Raw genomic sequence first — 23,839 nt, forward strand, 5'->3', positions numbered from 1 at the left:
CTCACCTCTGGAACAAACTTTTATTTATTTTATTTATTTTACATTTGTTTACAAGGAAAGTCTGGCTGGACACAGGTCCTTTTTCACTGGAGGCCTGGGGAGAAAAGCTCCAGCAATAAGAAATACATACATTGTAAAAGTTAACAATAATAAAGGAAATTCTAGTAGCATTCAGAATCAGCAATAGTCCAATGATGGGCAAATACAGTTCTTTAGAGGTTACAGTAACATAATGTGATACATGAGTATATGCATTTAGATAATAAGGAAAAATGAGTTACAATAGGAATGAGTGAATAGAATGGAGTAAGACAGCACTCATTAAGCAAGATGTGGTTAAATATACTGAGCTTAGAAACATTTCCACTGTCAGCGAGAGTAGTGCCCTTTTCACATTCAAGGTAAATGTAGATAATTGGGAGGGCAGCCTCAAATTTTCTCCTGATCTACCTTGTCTTACCCTCCTTGCGGCTACAGGGAATTTTTAAATATTTTTATTTTTGGCTGGGCTTGCACTGGTCTGCATACCTGGTACTTACCTATGAACCTATGAACATATACAGTTTTGTATTGTGATGAGGTAAGGTGATAATTTTGTTTGATTTAGATAGTTCATCTCTAAAGTTTTGTGTCTTGACTAAGAGAGACACATTATTTTAGTAAGGATCCATGTTTTGTGTATGCATTTGATTGTACAATATCTTAAGTCTAAGTCTGAAATTATGTATATTTTTAGTCAGAAGCATCTGCAAGCCTCTGCCGACCAGCCGCTCTACCTATTCCATGGTTCCCCTTTAGATGGGTCTATCACATACTGAGGCAAGCCCCCCCCCCATATATCTCCTTCCTTGATGGACCCCGTCTTTCCAGACAAATATGACCAGTCAGCCTTACAAGCTTACAACACCCTGCATACTAACTAGAGTGGATGTGTGGGATGATAATACTGTAGTGAGCTGCTGAAGCTGAACATAGGAAGGTAACTAGGTTTTCCACATATGTGCTGAGTATATCAGCTGGTGGGGTGGTGTGCTATGGGTGTTACATGAAAATGTGTGCCTTGCTTGTGTAGTGACAATTATCTGTGGATGCTACCGCCCTCTCAGGAATGGCAGGTGTCCAGGGGATATCAGGAATCTCAGCATATCCAAGCACATCCATGCATGAGCATATTTTACCTCTTCACTCATCTCTCAGCACAGGCTGTTTCTCTGGTGTCCTAGCCAAGAACTGAACTTGGATTACCTAGATCATAGTCTGGACATCAACTCTCTGTGCAAGTGGAGATGGCTACTTTAGACTGTTTCTCTATACCAAATTTACAGAATAATTTTGCAGAAATAAGAATTAGTGATGATAACAAGTTTGCTTTACAGACTACCTCACCAACAGACATTTCAAGGTAAAAGCAGGTTCCTTCATTTCTTACTTAACTCCACTATGAAAGAAGGTAATATCTTTACTCTTAATTCTGCATATGTTTTCTTATATGTCATGTCTACAAAATTTGATTACTACCTTTCAGGCATGATTTTCATATTAGTGCAAAAGTTTTTCTCCTATTATGAAATTGTAAGAATGTTTTTTCTTATATCTTATGTATAAAATTGTTTTCGTATTTCTTATGTGATTGCACCCACCTAGTCTGTACCACCTTTATATAGTCCAAAGAGATTAATGTGCTACCCTGGTAAATAGAAGAAACACACACACACACACACACACACACACACACACACACACACACACACACACACACACACACACACACACACACACACACACACACACACACACACTCATGTGTGTGTGTGTGTGTGTGTGTGTGTATACATATACATATACATATGTCTCTCTCTCTCTCTCTCTCTCTATATATATATATATATATATATATATAAAATATTTGATTTGCCATCATAATTTCAACAATGTTTTGTGTGGGTAATCAGTTACTCGACAAACATTTTTAAAATTAATGATATGAAATAAGAATAACAATGAATTAAAAAATGTCAACAGTTGAAATTTAAACTGTTGACTTTTTTTTGAACCTACCTCAACGTCCAGTGCCATTCACAACACCACCCAAACATGGGGAGGTGCACCAACCACACCCTCGCTAATTATATATACTAACTCTGAGGACGCACTACAGTGAAGGATGCTGAACTCACAAAAGTGCAAATGCACACGGGCATTCGCTCATTTGTGCCTTCGGCACCTTTTCGTAACATGTGCCTTCACATTTCTGGGGTATTGCAGTACTCCTTCCGCATATAATTGCAAGAATATCAACCGGTTGACCATATGATGGTAACCATAATATATGGTTTACTATTGGCATTTTGAATCTGCTTTGGTCGACCATTTAGAATTGCAACCTGAAATGCTGAATCCAGAATGTGAAAAGTAAACCAAGGCAAAAATGAATACATCGACAAACAACCGTGGTTCGATGTATTCAACATAGCAGGAGGTGATATCACTCACCTCCTGCTATGCACATTAACATACCATTACATTCTAAAGTCAATGATATGTTAATTCTACTATTTTGACCCCCACACCCCCTGCACATTAAATATACTGACTCTGAGATTGCACTACAGAGGAAATGGACTAATCCCCTGTTCCTCACTGAACCATGATCTCACTGCACAATTTCGAACCCAAATACTTGAGCTACACTACCCATTTACTGTGGTGTAGTCGATACATTTTGATTCGACATTCTGTTGACTTGAAAACTGCAATTCAACCATATGCCAGTTGACCAATACAGTTTCCAGGTTTTCAGTGTAAACCATAATATCTATAGATATATATATATATATATATATATATATATATATATATATATATATATATATATATATATGTATACACACACACACACACACACACACACACACACACACACACACACACAAGCGTGCTTACGCACACACACATGCACGCACACACACATGCACACATGCGCGCACACACACACACACACACACACACACACACACACACACATAAATTATATAGATATATGATTAAGGTCTATACCTCCCAGATACATGTTACAGGGTTTAATTTTGACCTCTGTTTATTGGCTCAGCTGGTAATAGTATCCTGACTGATAGCCCTGTATTTACCTCTGTACCTATGTATATATATATATATATATATATATATATATATATATATATATATATACATATATTTCTGATTGCACTTGTTACACTTGTAGTGGGATATCCCAAAGCACTGCCCACATTTTCTACTAACTCTGTGAAAGACATTATGAAATATTTAATACAGATAAGTGCATACTTCATGTTCATTGCTGTAGAACAGAGGAATCTAATGTAAAACGGTATGGCCCAAAGCAGAATCTCATGCAAAATGGTATGGCCCAGAGCGGAATCTAATGTAAAATGGTATGGCCCAGAGCCTTAAATGACATTTCACCAAGTAAAAATGCTAAAAGGAAAGAGACCATGAGAAAAAACATCCATCTGAAGAATATTGATAGACTTCAACCAACCCATTCCCACTCTGATATAGTGGCAGCAATAATATGGGTTTGAGTTTTCTTACAGTGTGATCAGTGTTCACCTCATTTGGCATTCTGGTCTTGTATTGCATGTTTGTGGCATCAAAGTCCATGAGATTTGGGCCTCTTGATTTCCCATGCTCTGTAGTTTATATTCTGTGCTAAGATACAATATTATCATGTTTTACTATTCTTAATGTGATGGAATTGTGTGTACTAAGATACAATATTACCATGTTTTACTATTATTAATGTGGTGGAATTGTGTGTACTAAGATACAATATTACCATGTTTTACTATTCTTAATGTGATGGAATTGTGTGTACTAAGATACAATATTACCATGTTTTACCATTCTTAATATGATGGAACTGTGTGTACTAAGATACAATATTACCATGTTTTACCATTCTTAATGTGATGGAACTGTGTGTGCTAAGATACAATATTACCATGTTTAACTATACTTAATGTGATGGAATTGTGTGTGCTAAGATACAATAATACCATGTTTTACTATTCTTAATGTGATGGAATTGTGTGTACTAAGATACAATATTACCATGTTTTATCATTCTTAATGTGATGGAATTGTGTGTACTAAGATACAATATTACCATGTTTTACTATTCTTAATGTGATGGAATTGTGTGTACTAAGATATAATATTACCATGTTTTACTATTCTTAATGTGATGGAATTGTGTGTGCTAAGATACAATATTACCATGTTTTACCATTCTTAATGTGATGGAATTGTGTGTACGGAGACACAATATTACCATGTTTTACTATTCTTAATGTGATGGAACAGTGTTTACTGAGATACAATATTACCATGTTTTACTATTCTTAATGTGATGGAATTGTGTGTACTGAGATACAATATTACCATGTTTTACTATTCTTAATGTGATGGAATTGTGTGTACTGAGATACAATATTACCATGTTTTACCATTCTTAATGTGATGGAATTGTGTGTACTAAGATACAATATTACCATGTTTTACCATTCTTAATGTGATGGAATTGTGTGTACTAAGATACAATATTACCATGTTTTACTATTCTTAATGTGATGGAATTGTGTGTACTAAGATACAATATTACCATGTTTTACCATTCTTAATGTGATGGAATTGTGTGTACTAAGATACAATATTACCATGTTTTACTATTCTTAATGTGATGGAATTGTGTGTACTAAGATACAATATTACCATGTTTTACCATTCTTAATGTGATGGAATTGTGTGTACTAAGATACAATATTACCATGTTTTACTATTCTTAATGTGATGGAATTGTGTGTACTAAGATACAATATTACCATGTTTTACCATTGTTAATGTGATGGAATTGTGTGTAATAAGATACAATATTACCATGTTTTACCATTCTTAATGTGATGGAATTGAGCAGCTCCTTGAATGCTTGAAATGCACATTTATCTGACCTTTCTGTTACAGCACCCACAATTCCCTGTGATCCATTTCCATAAAGAAGTGTTCGATCTATGTGCATACAATGTCTCTAGCCTTGCAAAAACTTCTTTTTTTTCATTTTTTTGAAAAGAAATACATTCTTTCACCCAGTTTCTGCATGTTACTTGCATATATTTTATTATCTGCTTTCCTTTCATTCTTTTTCCTAGGAACCCATCCTCACATCATTTACAAACTGTCAAAGAATCTGCACTTCACTTTCTTTATCACCTCCATATTACTCATCATACTAACTGACTTGACTCTTCTTTGTATCCTGTGGTGGCTAAGGGCTACAAAACTGTAGAACATATGACAGGCGAGACTTCACAAGTGTTTTGTTAAATTCAGTTGTGACATTTTTTGAGGGTTTTGCTTATGACTGCACCACCAACAGCTTTGGTGTTAGACTACTGAACCCCTAGGCATATTTCTTACTTTATATATGCTATAAATTCACCTATTGACTTTTCCGGGGTTTTATTGCATACTATTTTGAAAAGATATTCATGTGCATAAGGGTCTCATGGGACTCATTTTTACTCAGATAGAAAATGGATGCCAGAAAAAATAAGTTCATTTCTATAAACCTTCATCACACTCCTAAGAACAGAGCTAAAAGATATAGTTGTAATACTCAGACATATAAACTGTAATAAATACTGGAAACATTTGCAGTAACAGCATTTCTTCAACAAATAATGTGAGTGGATGGCGTGGTTCCATTCCATTTAAGTAAAAGACCCCAGCAATAAGTCATTGCTAATAAGATAAATTCAGTTTATACAATAGTCATTATAAAAGAATACTGAAAATATGAAAATACATGCATAGCACTTAGAATCAGTAGCTACGCATGAAAAGTGCTAGGAACTGACTTATAAATAGTCACATGATGTAGTTACATACTTTTTATTTTTTCTAAAACAGTTTTGTTAAATATACGGGTAGACTGTAACAGTAGTCTCCTGGACTCCTAAAATTTTTTTAAATGACTATGTAATTCCTAATATTTAAAAGAGAATAATTTCTACAAATCATTTATACATAATCTAAGGTAATTAAAAGATGCATCTTATAAAATTACAGTGCATGTGTTATCACCTGATACCACATAACTAGTCCTTATCTGAGACTTCTACCTCTGTGACATTACATGTAAACCAGGCAGAACAATGCAGAGCAATGTCTGACTATGCTAACATCATGGTTGCAGAACTGTGGAGATAACCGGCAGTACAAATCACTGTCACCACTGAAACAAAAACCACACCAGCATAATATAGTATATATATCTGTATGTAAACATGCACATGTTTGTATATATTCATGTGGAGTGCATCCAAGTGTATGCATGTAGGTGAGAACAATGTATGGTTTGAGGGACATCATTGTATTATTTATTTATTTATTTGTCTTTTTTTGAATGGGAAAAGTTTGCCTGAGTAAAACCTATCTTCAGCAGAGGGCAGAGGAGAAAATCTCTGCATAAGTTACACATGATGCACATTTATAACTGTAGGGTAAAAACATCTGTACATGAGCTTATTTACATGATTGTAAATATATGGCTGCAGGGAAAAGATCACATTGGGGTGTTTTTGAGGCTAGTAATAATTTACAGAGACACGTGGTAATGCAGCTTAAAAATGATAATGAGAGAGATATGAAAGGAAAACTGATGGAACAGAGGAGGAACATGAATGGGCAGAAGAGGAATGTAGTTAGTGGTGGAGGGGTGAGTGGAGGAGGATGAAGAGTAAGGGTTTTGGAAATTAGTGCAGTACGAGGAGGGAACTGCCCACGGTGCAAATCTTTCGCTTTGACTCTGTGTACATGTGTGCATGCATGTCAGTAAATTCCCTGTGTTTGTATGTACACACATGCATATATATATATATATATATATATGGGTCTACTTCTAATATATATATGACAGGAAATAACCGACACCAGAAACCCGACAACACAAAACACGAACACCATAACACCGACACACTACACGTCAACACCACAGTACACTACAACACATATCCACTAGCCCTAACCCAAACCCTAACCCTAAGGTCCGACACTACCGCACACTCCTACCTGCACCCTAACCCTAACTCACTTACACACCCCAAACCCCAAGCTCCGACACTACCACACTCCCTACCTGCACCCTAACCCTAACTCACTTACACACCCCAAACCCCAAGCTCCGACACTACACACTCCCTACCTGCACCCTAACCTAACTCACTTACACACCCCAAACCCCAAGCTCCGACACTACCGCACACTCACCTATCACACACCTAACCCTACATCCCTGAGTATTGCACACTTACCTGTCCGCTCCCTACTCCTAAATCCCTCACTATCGCATACTTACCAGGTCGCTTACACATTCCCTTTATCGGTCTTCCGTCTGTCGGGATCGGCGTGTCGGTCAACTGCGTTGTCGGGTTTCTGGCGTCGGTTATTTCGGCTTGGGCTCGCGAAGCGCGGCGTCGGGCATTAGAAGGAGACCCATATATATATATATATATATATATATATATATCTACATCTGTACAAACACACACACACACACACACACACACACACACACACACACACACACACACACACACACACACACACACACACACAGACACACACACACACACACAAAGTGCATGTATATATTTTACATATATATATATATATATATATATATATATATATATATATATATATTTATATATTATATATATATATATTTATATATTATATATATAGTCAAAATGCTTAACACACAATATTGAATGCTCAGAATATCAAAACCAAGCCAAAAAGCTGTGCCCCCTCACTCCCCTGCTAAATTCATATACCAGCTCTGAGACTGCACTGCAGCAGATAATGGGCAAAACCTCTCTTCCAGCTGTACTGCAATCTCAGAAATGAGCTACTGACATTTGATGACCCTCTGAATATTCAGCACACACACACACACACACACACACACACACACACACACACACACACGCACACACATATATATTATATAGTATACATATTTCTGTGTGTTGTATGTGTGTTCATGTGTAAGCATATTTCGATGTACATGTATATATATATATATATATATATATAATATATATATATATATATATATATACAGTGAATGGTTATCTGAATGTGTATGTGCACCTGTGTCAGTGTATTTATGACTACAAGAGATACATGATGTAATACAGAACAGTTCTACTTCTATTCTGATATTGTTTATCTGATTAACAAGGAAGCACTTGCTGGGCGAGCTGTCTTATAAAATATAATAAAAAATAGATTTTTAGCAGGTATGACATTTACTGTTGATCCACTGTCTAAGCCTCTTTCCCTCCATGCTGCGTCTGCCACTGATCTCTGGCATTTAACAGCCTGCCTCCCTCATCCTTTTTCACTGCCTTATATCTGTCATTTTAACTTCATTTTTGTTTAAAGAAAATCTCTCGTATGGCCTGCACCATATGAAAGTATTATATTAGGCTATAAAATATATATTGACATTACTGCTGTTTTATCAGAAGTGTTATTTTTCTGCTTATATTCAGATTTGCTTTGTGTGAACATAAAATGTCATTGATTGTTTTCCTCAGAGCCCTTTCATTATGAATATCAATTTTTATGGTGAACAAAATAAAATTAAAGTAAATAAATAAAGCACAGAAGCCAAAACTGTCTCCCCCCCCACTTTCTCATTGCTGTAACTTGACTATTTTCTGTAGTAATTTTACAGTATCTAATTGACATTAACCTCTGTGGCTGTCTGTCTTATGCAATATAAATTATTTTTATTCCTTAAACTGTTAACTTCTGCAGTTTGAATGTGTCTTATATGTCTTCATAAAGCTGTCATAAAACATCTTGGGGGAATTTAATAAAGCCTACACATTTTTTTCCGTGTAGGCATTGCACCGCGCTGCTTATATGGACGCAAACATTTTTAGATTCGGTAAGCACTGCTGAGTGCTGCGCATGCACGGGCCAACACAGAAACTTCCATGGCATGCAAATCACCTCATAAGCAGGTGAAGCTCAAGCAAATAAGGCAGGTAGAGTGATCAGAAAGAAGATAGGCACCTGTTCAGACCCTGTGTCAGTGTCCAAAATGTATGCGGAAAAATTCTGTGTACAGGAGTGTAGACAGACAATAGGGGTTGTAAAAATGTAGATATTTGGACAGAAATGTAATACCACATACACATATGAGTGAAACTATTATTGTATATGTCAGAAAAAGTAAAGGAAATAAGTTAAATTATTTTTTTTAATAATCTTGGCATGCTTGCATAGCTCGCCATAGTGTGCAAGCATACTTTATAGAGAAATTAAAAAAAATTGGAAAAAAACTTAATACTATGTGACAGAAATGTATTAGAGGACCTTGTATAGAGTCCCTACAATGGTGCATTATTGCTGTTGCTAACGTGGTAGGGCTATGAAGCATGTAGTTTCCAGGCTGTGAGCACTGATACCTATGCAAATGAGGTGGAGTTACTGAATAGCAGAAAGGAGTAATTGTGTCCACATATCCCCTTCATGTAGGCTTAAACCCATGTTGCAGTTTACACAGTATGTAGCTGACATCGGGGTTGTGTCCACTGACTTCTAACCTCACTTCAGCTTAGGGCCACATGTTTGCACGGTGTGCCACCTGGCTGAGTGTGTCCTTTCACGGAGGTGTGTCCACTAACTTCTAAGTTTTGTTTATCTTCTGTGAGCGTGTTTGCGCGGCTCACCACCGTGCTGAGTGTGTCTGAAAACCAAATGTATTCAATTAGTTTTGACCTTTGTTTACACTAAAATAGTGCCATTAAATGATGTTAATTATATTGTAGGCAGGTGGACTGCATTATAGTTGGCCAATCACACATTCTGTACCTACAGCAGAGCTGCATAAAGTATGCATACACCCTACATTCTGATTTTCCCCCAGTACTCTGGACCACTGGAGTACAGACTTGGGAATTTTTACTGAGATAATGTTAGGGGCTGCTGTAGGTCTGTTACATATGTATGTGCTAGATGCTGAAGTCAATGCTGCTGCTGACAATAGGCCTAGACTAAGAAGGAGAAGAGTGTTCAGGCCCAGGGTAACCTAAATAAATAAAAAAATAAATAAATAAATAAAATAAGATTGTAGAGCACTACAGGATGGACAGGGAAATATTACAAGAACTCACTGAGCTTTGCCACCCTCATCTCAGTCCCAGAGCCAACAGAGGGGAACTCATCCTAGTGGAAACGAAGGTATGTGCAACCCTTAGGATACTAGCTACAGATACTTTCCAAAGACCAACTGGGCACATGATGGGTGTCTTACAAGCATCAGCATCCAGGGTACTCCACCAGATCATGAATGCCATGCTACCACATGCCAGTGAGCACATTTCTTTTCCCTTCACCAATGGGGCGAGGGCCAGCAATATGCAACACTTCTAATGTGTAGCACACTACCCTGATGTACTGGGTGCCATAGATTGTACTTATGTACACATCAAGCCACCACACGGTGAGGTGGGTAGAATCTATGTTAACCGCAAGGGGTACCACTCCATCAGCTGCCAAGTCATGTGTAATGCCCAGGGGATGATCATGAATGTGTGTGCTGGCAGCCCTAGCAGTTATCATGACTCCCATATCTGGCTCACATCACAGCTGTGCCAGATGTTTGCTAGGGGAGATATCCCACACAGCCGTTTACTGGGGGATGCTGGCTATGCAGTGGAAATGCGGATGATGACACTCATCAGAAATGCACACACACCCACAGAAGAACCCCATAATGAGGCACATGCTCAAAGTAGGAACATCACAAAACATGTGTTTGGGCTTCTGAAGTCACATTTCTGGTGCTTTGATATATACCTGGTGGAGTCCTGCAGTACTGTCCAGTCACATGAGCACATATGTTCACAGTATGTGCTATACTACACAATATGATCCTGCAGAAGCAGCTGCAGAAGGATCAGCAAAGGGAAGAGATACACAGCCCCCTACCAATGCCTAGGTCATCACAGCCACAGTCACAGGAGGACTCAGAGGAGGAATTCCCTGATGATGTCCCTGTAGGCAGACGTAGGCATGCCCAGTACACCCTGCCTTTGGCTAAGAGACAAAGCATGGCATGTTCACTGACAACCTAGGACCCTAGGGAATGACACCTTACTCCTAATCACATACTGTACGTATATTAAAATTGATGCCAGGCAACTCACACAATCTATACCTATCCATGTATTGGCTGTGTACTGCTTGCATCAGAGTCAGGCCTGAGCTACAGTTTTGTCAACTGTTGCAATTGCAAGGTAAGTCTCTAACCTACACAGTACTTGTAAGGATTACTATAATATGGTATTGTATGTATGGATCTGCTGCATTTATGCAAGGAAATATAGTGGGCTATTTGGACATAAGTAACATCCACATTGGACTACAGTTACCCAGTCCACTAGTATGTGTTCCTTAATATTCACTAGGCCTCATGGTTGGAATATGCACTACATCAGTCAAAGGAGATGTTAAACAGTGGGGTCACATGATATTTGGACTACTGTGTAGTCCAGCAGAACCTGTGGTGTTGTTCCCCTACACCCAACACAGCAGTGTTCCCATATGCTGTAACTGCTTTACCAATAATTCATCGATGGTATATCAGCAGTCCAGGCAATTTCAGGGCAGTAACATAGAAATTGATCACACAATGTATGTCTCACTTAATGCAGGAATAACAATGTACATATGTATTCTGTTGATTGTGTGATGAATGACTCCCCTCTGGTTGGCAGCTTGTGTGGCTCAGTGGATGAGGGAAGTTAGCATGGGTGATGGTGTTGATGGTTTAAATCTGGAAGTATCTACTTCTTTTGCATGTGAGATATTACTATGTTTGTGTTTTCACAGACTGTCAGTCTGTGCGTGGTGTAACATTATGAACCTCTGTCACATATTAATTACATCAGACAACTGGAGAATGCCATGGACATTTTGATTGAAGTGCAGTACTGCAGAAACAAGGTCAGATGTCATTGTCTGTAACAGACAAAATCCCGGACTGGAGTACAGGTAGCTGAGGGCTGGAGTCAGTTGATAAGTACTGATATTCCCACTGGGCATTCCCATACACTTAGTTAAACTGAGTGCATTTCTGTTGCCCTTTCATCAAAAATGACCTGTTTTTTATGGATATATCTATACATACATACATATATGTATATGTTCTGTCTGTCACTATCTCTCTGTCACACACATAGTATATCTCTACCTGTATGTATTTTAAATAGATATATAACTATATATATATTTATATATATATAACTATATATATATATATATATATATATATATATATATATATATATATATATATATCTATATATATATATAAACATCTCAGTCTCTATCCATATATCTACATAACACATATACATATCATACACACACACACAGCTACATTTATATATACATCCCTGTTATATACATAAATATGTGTGTGGATGTCTGTATTGTCCTACATACCCTAATAATGGTGAGTAAAGCTGCACTATCACACATCTATAATGTTGCTCAAAGGATACAAACTAAGGGCTCAACAGTACATAATGCACTTACCTACAGACCCCTGTGCCTGCTGGGTGTCACCACATTGATAGAAACAGGTGAGTAGGTGGTGTAATTTATAATGTTGTCTTCACACGCATAGACAGGGCACATTGTTCCTGCCCACAGGTTTGCCTATCTAAGCGCAAACAGCCACATATGGCCATACTGGTAACTGTAGACACACAGCTAGGATAACTCAGTTATCTCACTGCTAGGATACTAGATGCAGATAACCGTATGAAGCAATATCACTCTGCATGACACAAATGCTTTTCAACACAAGCCTAGTTTTTGTAATCCACATGTAGTTTGCCTGCAATCACATGTAAAACAGGCATCGTCCGTGGCACATGTGATAATTATTGTGACTCATAGTGTGCAAGACTAGATAGGTAGGGGTTCTAAACTCACTCCAGGCCACTTGTTTTGTCTGTGTGTATATCCCCCTGCAATACAACTGAGCATCCATCATTAGCTATCAAACTGGAATGGTTATGCAATTTTTGGGCCTGTAAGTTGATGCTGGCTTCCAAACTGTCCTCTTCTACAAGGTCTGATGATGTCATGTAGCTTAACACTACCAGCTTCCATTGTAGCCTTAGACTTAAGCTGTGATGCATGCAATAAGTACTGTGATCTATAATGTCTAAGACTAGATAGGTAGGTGTTTTAATCTCACTCCAGGCCATTTGGTGTATGCGTCTGTATGGCATAAATATGATCACCTCAGTAACTTAGAATGAGATAGTGTTTTGCAGCATTTTATTTGTAGCAGGTGATGTGACCCTCCAAATGCCTGACCACAGCTATGCCTGCTGATGTCATCAAGCATAATATGACCTAAACGGATAGTACTAGCAGACATGAGGTGTGTTGCGTGCATCACGTACTGTGATCTGTAGTGTATGCCATTACATAGGTAAGTGTTCTAATCTACATACAGTCAACTTGCACTATGGGTGTGCTGTGCTGTGTGCTGTAAGCAGTAATTGGAAGTGGCACTATCCTCAATGTAGTCATGTTTGTGTGGGCCGTTAGAGCATTTTACTTCATCTTATGGAACCACAGGATGTTTGAACTTCAGTAGCATAATGGCCATGCAGTTCTCACAGTCCTAGACAACTTTATACCCTTATTTACATGATCAGCACATATTGCCCCAGTCCAATAGGAACACAGGCAAAAGTCCTGTGATGAAATGACGGTTGTCTAGCCAATCATACAGATGGCATGTGCTCAGTTACACTGAGGTGCTCTGTTTGCCATTAGGCAGGATTCTGTTTCAAAGGTGTGTTAAAGTTGCTAGACAAATGTCTCTCACCGGCATGTATTACTAATGACACATACTAGGTTAATGTCGTTAGAGTGATTAATCCATCTACCATGCCACCTACAGATAAGCAGCATTTACAATCAAGCAGGTCACACACTGCCTCATATGCAAGGCAGAGATCACCTCTGGGTAGTCTATATGCCACAGGCTACAATGGCACTCATTTCATACGATCCCCATTGAAGACATATTGAATACGTGAAGTTCCCTTGTGAGGGACCATACTGTTGTGTGCAATTGCCAGTACTACTTGGAAAGGTACATTACCAAATGGCCATTGCACTCAGATATTGGCATGCTGAGGGAAGAGTACATGGAGGTTATGAGTATGTCAGTTACGAGTGACTGTGCCCTCAGCTATGACATATGATTCCGGTCATACCACTGGGGAGACATGGTGATCTCAGGCACATTAGGTGTAAACCTGTGTGGCCAGGTCTGTGTGCCCAGTTCTTTCACCCCTGAGTATCTACATCACATGTTGCTACTGATGTGCTACTTACCAGGTGCATAGGTGTTAGTGATGATGGAAATTATACTACATATATAGCTGAATGGAGTTTGTGGCCATTAGTATGTCAACAGGCATTTGTTCATCAATACCCTCTTTTGGGATGTTGACATAACTCACAGACTATACGAGTGCTTACAGTTTCCTGGCATCAGCCAACATTGTTAGCCACAGAATTCAGTATTCTCTTATCTCATGGTAAAATGGATTCCAAGCAGTAGAGGACACAGGACTGAGCCCTGTTGAACACTGCTGCGTACAGATCAGCTATTGGAGGCAGATGTCCCTATGTTGAGTATGTGTGCCATCAATGGGCCACTGAGTGACCCCTACAATTATAGTCAGATGGCTTGGCTCAGTTCAATGGGCTGTATGCCCTGATGTCCCCTCACCCAGGTCCTTGGTGAATGCCTCAGAAATATCCATGATGTTTAACAATCATGATCTCCCTGCCAGGCATCCAAACTGTGTTCAGTCAACTGTGCGTAGATCACATATATGTGCGCTGATCATCTCCATGATGATTGCCCCTACAGGCATACAGATATGGATACTCAGGCAAAAAAGTCTATAGTTCTGGTGCTCAGTGGATGCACCACCTCTGTGCAAGGGTATAACAGTTGCCATTGTCCAGTCAGTTGGAGTGCAGCCAGTGGTTTCAATAGGATTGCAAGGTGTTCCTAAGGTTCTATATTATCATATCGCATGCTCAGAAGAGCATTTGACAGATAATCGACTCCATGTAAGCGAAAGCTTACAATGTCAAAACTTCAGAACAGCGATTATTTTCCAATGGAAAACAATTGCTGTTCCGAAACAAAAAACAAAAACAAAACAGTAAAACATTAGTTAATGTGGGGGGCGAACCCCCCTACTTAAATATACCAACTCTGAGATTGCACTACAGTGCCGAAAAGGCAAAGTAGTGAAAGCGGCCAAACAAATTCTTTCCCAGGGAAAGAATTTGCTGAAAAGCTGCTTTGCTTTTTTGCCTTTTCACGCTTTACAGATCGGCAAAGATGCATTCAACAACCTGTGTCTGGGACAGCGTAATAGGGAACCGTTCCTAATGGTGTTAGCAATCCTTGTCAGATCCCATATAGAATGCAGCCTGGGATGTTAGCATGTCTGATAGATGCTGTGTATCCTTCACAGAGAGGCCATTTATGACCTGCTCTTTAGATATGGAAGTTATGAGACAGGTTGTAGGAATGTCATGTGTCACGTGGTTGGGACAGGGGAGTAAAGATGATGCAGAACCTGTGGGAGTACAAGTTAGCTATGAGTACAGACCCATTATAAGTGGCATCATTATGTATGAGTTCACCGACAATCTGGGCCTATCCTTTGAGGTTACACATGTAACTACACTCTGCATTGTTTCTGCTTTGTGTGGGTGTCTAATTTTGTCACTTACTGTGTCTACACAACATCACAGTAACACTACCTGCTTGTTTTAGCTGAGGAGGTTGTGCCTTTATTTTGGGGGGTACCCTCACCCCAAATATCACACAGAAATGTCTACCTCTTACTGTACAGTCTGCTAATGGCAGTTGTCCACCAAGCAGGCTTGCTGTACCATGCGGAGCCTGTGTTCCTCCTGGCAGGTACAGCAAAGTTCATGCAGTTATAATGCTGCTGGCATAATGCATGGGTTTAGAGCTATGCATACTTGCCTGTCCCATCTGAGGGGGCAGGTGCAGTCAAGCTATGTAAATCATCCCACAGGAGGTAATACATGGCTTTGTTGAAATATATATCTGTATTGTATAAAAGGAGGGGGTTAGTGCTGGTAGTTTTAATGAGACTGATCTGTGGTCAGATCCCACTAGGGAGGACCTCACACTGGGGGGCTGCAGTAGTCAACCATATTGGTAACATGTGATGCAATACATTGGTTTCCCTTGTGGGGATGTCACGGCACTGCTCCAGGGCATTGTAGTTAAGGTTGTGGACTAACTTTTGTGTAAGTGAACTGCAGTACAACTAAGCAACACAGTTGGTGGTCACTTCATGTCACCTCAAACCATGGTGTAATTATATATCTTGATACACACACATACATACAAATACACACAATGGGTGTCTGGATTCATGGAGCTGCTCCTGTAGTCGGCCATTGCTTGATTATGTGCCCTTCCAGTATGGAATGGGACCTGCAGTGTCTCCAGGAAATCACACTGTTTCACAAAATCTGGATGTCCATCTATCCTTAATGAGTATGTCTAAACCACCTGCATTACCTTGCACACTGTAATTTTGAGGTCAGAAGATGTGGATGGATGTGTAGTCTGGTATGGCTGTGGTGCTGTCCACAACCTTGAACCAAATGTCCTTGGCTTCACACATGTCTGCATATTCCACGGTGGAGACACCTTCCACAGAGTAGGGTTCAGTGTTGCCATATGCAGCATGTAGCAGCATAACCATGATGTTTTATAAAGATTGTGTTCTTATTGCTAACTTTGATGCACTGCAGGGGGTGTCAGCAGCCTTGGCCGGTACTCCAAATCTCAGGGGCGAGAGAGGAAGACCACCACTGGAGAAGCATTAATGTCTGTTGAGCAAGTCATCCCAGGTGCACATGTAGTAGATCCCCTTACAATGACACCACACACTAAGGGAAATATTGACTTCCATCAATTTCTGTGTGTATAGAACCATTATCCTAGGTGAGGGTCAACTGCAGCTGAAAGCTATGTGCATACCCATGACAGACACAGACTAGTTAAGCTCATTCATGTGTCTGCATACAGTCCAGTGACATATGACTCTAGTCATACACACCTGCAGGAACTATGATATCAACATTATGTTAACTGATATTCCTTGATTTGTGGCAATGTATGGTAAGGCCTATTGTGTCAACCCACAGACAGCTATCTGTGATCTTTTCCATATGTAGCAACTTGACACAGACATCAATGTGTCTCATGATGTAATCACCTATGACTAAGAGGTGTGATTTTGTGTTGTGCCTCGGTTGTTTGACCAGTGAGAGAGTGGTGCATGCAGTATTATGTGTACAGTGCTCTCCAGAGGCAGGATTTTCTGAAGTGTCTGTTACTTGGGAATGTGTCTGGTAAGGAACTGCACACATGCATGTGTGTGTGATGTGGGTGTAGGTTGTGCAGGATGTGAGCTGTGCATGTTAGAATAATACTCATTGCCATATGTGATGACTGCTGTTGGAGACACCAAGGCAGCAAGGCTTGAAATGCAGTCAAATCTGTCACATGTTGTGTTTGTGTGTCATAGGAGTAGAGGGTGTGTGCACTCCCAACATCTCACGAACAGGTCCTGCAAAGTTAGGGTCATGCTGCCACACCCTTGGGGTTGACAGCCTGATACACAGTGTTTGTTGGCACAACTTGCAGTGAAAATGTGGATGTCTGAGCATTCATAGAGGACTTATTCAGCTTTGCTGACATTACGTTGGCCTCGCAAGCATACAATGCCTGGCAAGCAACCAGGCAGCACACTGGTTGTTGTGTGACATGATGTGGGAACACATGCATTTTAGGTACATAACTGTGCAGTATGACATGTCTAGGACATGTGGCAGGTGGACACACAATGACCAAAGGTGGCTAGTCTGCTACTGTAGGCCTCACAGCCATGTCATGCAGATAGCGACCATTAATCTGTTGAAGGCCAGGATGCATGACAAGCTGTGAAACTGTCACCTATGATGGCTCACCGCCAGTGTGCTGATTGTTTCAGCAAGACTTGACATCTATGTCACTGGACATTGCACATCATATTGTGGCACTACAGCAGTGCTCCTAATTGTCATCTTGTCACTTCCCTAGTCCACCAACCCTGGAACAGAAGGCATAATACATACAAAAGCCAACTTAGTGCCCAGGTTGCTAATCAAAGCATCTACCTGGAGAAGGGTATGTGAAGCCTATGTAGCCTTTCGTGATGTGGGACAGCTATGTGGATGAACACATTGTCTCTGTCCTGCTTCTCTTCGTGGGCTTCATAGTAATGTTTTGTGTGTGATGACAGAAAATGTATCGGAACATGGTATACTATGTGAGAGTGGGATCAGTGAGACCAGCATAAGTAGTTGCCAAGCACCAGCAATTCCGTGGACTCCCATGCTTAACACAGTCTTCACAAGGTGATTGTGTGCTTCCAGTACACACTCCTTGGGTAGTGTCCAACTGCAGAATACCTGTGTAAAACCCCCACCTTAGTTTCACAGGGTATACATATTACACTTGCCTAGCTTGTCTGTCTGTGCTCTGTACAGACACATTGTATGACTCTTCTTGGAACATGCTGGAAGTAACTGCAATACTTATTTGCACAAAAGACAACTAACATGTAGTGCCAAGCAGTGTCCCCAGATCTCTGAGTCATGTGGCATGAAACACCATGAAAGGAGTTAGCATGGATACAAACAGTAACACTATCATACACCCACTGACACACTGACCAAACACAGTTTGTTTTGCTCAAGGCCAGATCATGCCTACCAACTCTAACTGGTGGACCCCATTGAGTGTTACACTATGCAATGGATGATGGGAATATGAGTCACTCTACCTATAATGGCCTGACAAGGTGTTTGACAATATTAGGCCATCAGGCCTTGCTGGAATCTGTGTAGGTTATCTACAGAGGGTTATCTCAGCTGGTGGATAGGCAAGTGTCTGACAGTCATAATCTGGGAAGACAGCATTGGGAGACCAACGCTACAATGACACCAGTCACCAGTGGATTTCCCCAGGCATCATTAATGGAGTACCCCTTCTAGCCATTCCCTTCTCTCCAGTCACACCACTGTCAGTGCCCCCTGACTGACTACATTAGCAGGTGATTGCATATTAGGAGCTGTCAATGAATCCCACACAGAACCAACGGGTTATCAAGGATGCCTGAGACACACATTCAATTGTTATCCTAGCCACTGACAAATACTGAATGGCTGCACAGTCTTGTTCATTAGGAAGTCATCTAGCCCTAGAAAATATAGTAGTGTCTGCATACTGCACACAGTTGAGCCATTACTCATGGACTTAGAGAGAGTACTGTAGCCTTTGACTTTCACTGGTCGGTAAGGTGTGGGGATGCATTCAGTTTTGTACAACCTATACAGAAAGGTAAGGGATGTAAATCCCAGACTGTCATTGTTACACTGAATATGGCACTCATCACACCTATTATTGGGTGTAATGGCACCCTTACTATGTCACTACACAGGCATATTTTACAACTGTAGCAGCCACACAGGTCGCATGGTATACCAATACACATTGTAGATAGCATGTCCTATGGAGTCAGTGTCAAGACCGTACATGTGTAGTCTGTCTCCTAAATGCTTTGGAGGGGATGTGTATGGCTGCCATACAGGAAGGTGTCAGATCCCATTGTGTACCTCACGTGTATATGTGACAGGGCTAACACATGTCTTACCTGTTCTACATACCTACACCGTCACAGTGGTATAAATAGCACATGCTGGAAAGACACGTATGTAACACAGACAGTACACCCTATATGTAACAGTCCCCCCATGTATGTGAATCACACATCTGCTGTGACACACATCATGTTCAAAGTAAAAATGAAAAAGCAGCAAACCAAAGACCAGGAAGGAACCGGACCACACAACTTATATGCTTTCGTTTGTTTAATAAAACACCACAAACTTCATCAGAATAAATACAAAAACTTGAAACCACCCTTTAAATACTTGTCACGTGCAAAAAATCATCCAATGACAAAATGCTTCAAATAAACTATATAAATAACCACTGTGATGTCATGAAAGTTTAAAAATACACTACAACATTTTGTAACAAAATGGGCTTTATTTGATGAAACACTGTGTAGTAGTTTTTTATTTTATATATATATATATATATATATATATATATATATATATATACATATATGCATTTTCATTACACTGCAGTGGTGGTGCTGTGGTAGCATTGTCACCTCACAGTAAGACGTTGTCCTGTTCGATTCTCAGATAGAGCGTCTTCTGTGTGGAGACATGCGTGAATGGGTGTACCTTCGTTGAAGGTTGTGCATCAGGGCCGGCAACTCATCACGTAAAAATCTACTGCCAATCATTAGCGGACCGGAGTTCTGCTGTGGTGACCCCCTAACCGGGAAAAGCCAAAAGACACAACAACAACATATATACATTTTCATGTTTTTATACATATGCAAAGTTAAAAAATTTTGGGATGCATGTGGATACAGCTAAAATACTAGCGATAGTCAGCTATTCCCATGTGTGCAATGACAGATACTATTGTACGATCATATCCCCAGCACTGGAGTATACTGTAGTGTGTCCCCTAGGGGCATCCACCCTGATAATATGTCAAAACAACAGTGCCAAACAAATAGCAGTGTGCTATTACAACAACTATAAAGGGACAGTCACATGAGAACAGTGTGCCACATTGACAAAAACATTCCACCACTGATGTATTGTACATCTTCTGTAGGTATAACAAATCTGGAGATCAATGATAAGTCATTATCATAGTTGTAAGAAAGGCTTAATGATGTAATCCCTATTCCCTGTAAGTATATTCACACATCTGCATCCTGTTGTATACAAAAAGGTTATACCCCTGATAGAGTGCAAAACTTCTCTGTTGATATGTGGTGATATTTAAGTTTTTGCAAATGCATGTTTTGTGTGAAGAAAGTCTCATAGAAAATGGTTGCCCATAGTCAGCTGTTGTTAACATATACTTGTCATTACCAGGTGACTGCCTTTTAACCAATCTGTGGTTCTGAAATGCTAATTGCAGCCAACACAGCTGATTTGAACTGTCATCAGCCAATGACATGCAACCACTGTACAAGATATAAGGTCTTCATGTAGATTAGAAGCCCTTTCTGATATGTTGTGCTGGACATTACTATGGTGAGGACACTACATTATCAAACAGGCAAGGGCGCCTGCAGGCAGGTGCAAGAGGGTGCACTTGCACCCCCCTGGAACTGGCTGGCCGAGAAATCGAGAAATTAATTTTATTTTAATTTAAAAAAAAAAAGTTTTTTTTTAAAGGGCGTTCCTCTTTAAGAACGTCCTTTGCATCCATAGGCACCAGAACCATAGAGCGAGGCGAGGGGGAGGGAGCCTGCCCCCCCCTACAGCTGTAAGACCTAAAGGACCCATGCGTGCATTGCACGCTAACGTAAATTCAAACACAAAAGTGCGCGAAGGTTGCCAGAGTCACAGTGATCCATTTATGCACTGCCGTTTTTGTTTATATGCAGGATGACTGGCTGAGGTAAGGATTTTTCTTCCAGAGAAGTGCTTCGTTTTGTTTATTTATAGACAGCAGAGGCTCAATTTTTCTGCCAGAGAAGTGCTTTGTTTTGTTTATTTATATACAGCAAAGGCTCCGTTTATTTGTATACAGCAAAGGCTCCGTTTTGTTTATATACACACTATACTTAAAACTGGTATATATGAACAGTTAACAGGCCATAGGAAATTCGCATGTGTCACCTGAATGTTTTACATGCACGAATGTTTGATCGATGTTTGTCACTCCAAACTCGTACTCATCACGAGGAATGTACCTTATGTGGTGTGGGGTCTTAAAATGTTCATGGTCCTCGAATTTCCACACCGAAAAGTGTTTGTTACACATTCAGTGTTAGCAATTCTTTTAGCTGATACCCATTGTAAAAAGAAATAAATCATATTAATTAAAATATCTTGTTTATAAGTAAAAACAGCATATTAAACCATCCTATGTCCTTCCTGGCTGAAGTTGTTAGCAAGCTATTAGTTTGTGTTCCACATTATGATAGCTAATGTTCTTTATTTTGGAGATGGAAGGTTGAGAACTATGCTCGTACTACCTTCAAAAACATAGACTAAAATGTCTGAAGCTCCTGTTCTTAATTTATGTTGCTATGGGGACAGCATCAAGATGGCGTAGGGTTGAGTGTCACGACTTGTGGAAAGAAACTTAGAGTAAAGCAGTGTTTGATATTGACAATCAGTACCAACTTAAAATGTAGGGGAAAGATTACTTTTTAATTTTAGTCTGTAACAGATTCTTGCTGACATATGGATATGTCACAGCAATGCTCATATTTAGTCCAAAATGCTGAATATATGGTTTTGTGATTGTTGGGAAGTTTCCTTTTGCAGAATGATGCAAAGACCGTCACCGTTTTCTGATCGCTACTCATATCCTTATTACTTCGGAATAATTATGAAATAATGTAATCTTTTTCTTGCTCCATTTAATGTGGATGAAGTGTGTTTTTCTAATATTTAACAGGCTTTAACAGCCCTACTTACATATTTACAGCCCTTTATGTAAGCAACATGTTATTGTAAACATGAAGAACTAAGGAACAAGCTGTTGTCAATTCCCAGTCTTGGCTTGTGCTGTGCTGTTTAGTTTATATGCAGGCAGAAGTGCTCTGTTTTTGGATTCATCTCCATGCAGACTCCATTTACTAAGGTGTGTGTGTGTGTTAATCTCTATGCAGGCTTATACTGGGTTGGTTTATGCACTGCTGTGTTAGTTTATGTGTAGGCAGAAGTGCTCAGTTTTTCTAAGGTCCATTGTGTTTGGATTAATTTCTATGAGAGATTCCATTTACTAAGGGGCATGTGTGTGGATTAATCTCTATGCAGAGATTCCATTTACTGTGTTTGTAAGAGGGAGGGAGGGGTGTATGGGAGGTCATACCTCACAATTATCCAGATTTTTGCCTCATATTTTCAAATTGTTTCTCATAAAACTGTGTTTTTTTCTGGCAAATCATTGAAGACTGAAGTTGAGTTTTACACTTCATATCCTCAGAAAATGCATACTAATGCAAACAATTTTGTTCTATCCACTTTCTAAGGAGGTTGGGGGGTGTATGTGTGAGTCATACCTCTCAACTGTACAGATTTTCACAGAGGCTGAGGCATGTGTGTGTGTGAGAGAGAGTGAAATGCCCTATTTAGAGTTAGCAGGTGGAATTTATTTTCAAGGAATTGTGAGCTTCAAGAGAAGAGAAGTTTACTACTGCTCATGCTAAGTCTGCTTAAAATGTGCAACTGTTTTGTTTAGCAAATGTTATCACTATTGTGGTGCAGAATTTCAAAACAGTCTTAGTAGCACAGCAGGTAGCATACTTGCATCTTGATGTAGAGGGCTGTAGGTTCTACTCCAACTGCATGTAGATTTGTATTTTAAGGGGGTGGAGTGCTGCAGCCCTGAGTATGTCCTCCTTTGAATGAGATGCCTAGTAACTATGAACCTGTGTTTCCTCTTGCCACTTATTCCTATTGCAATATACAAGCTTAGCATTTTTTTAAATGTAACATAGGC

Source organism: Protopterus annectens, chromosome 1.part1 (assembly GCF_019279795.1).
Source record: "Protopterus annectens isolate FY-2018-M chromosome 1.part1, PAN1.0, whole genome shotgun sequence".
In the NCBI taxonomy this organism is placed as follows: domain Eukaryota; kingdom Metazoa; phylum Chordata; order Ceratodontiformes; family Protopteridae; genus Protopterus; species Protopterus annectens.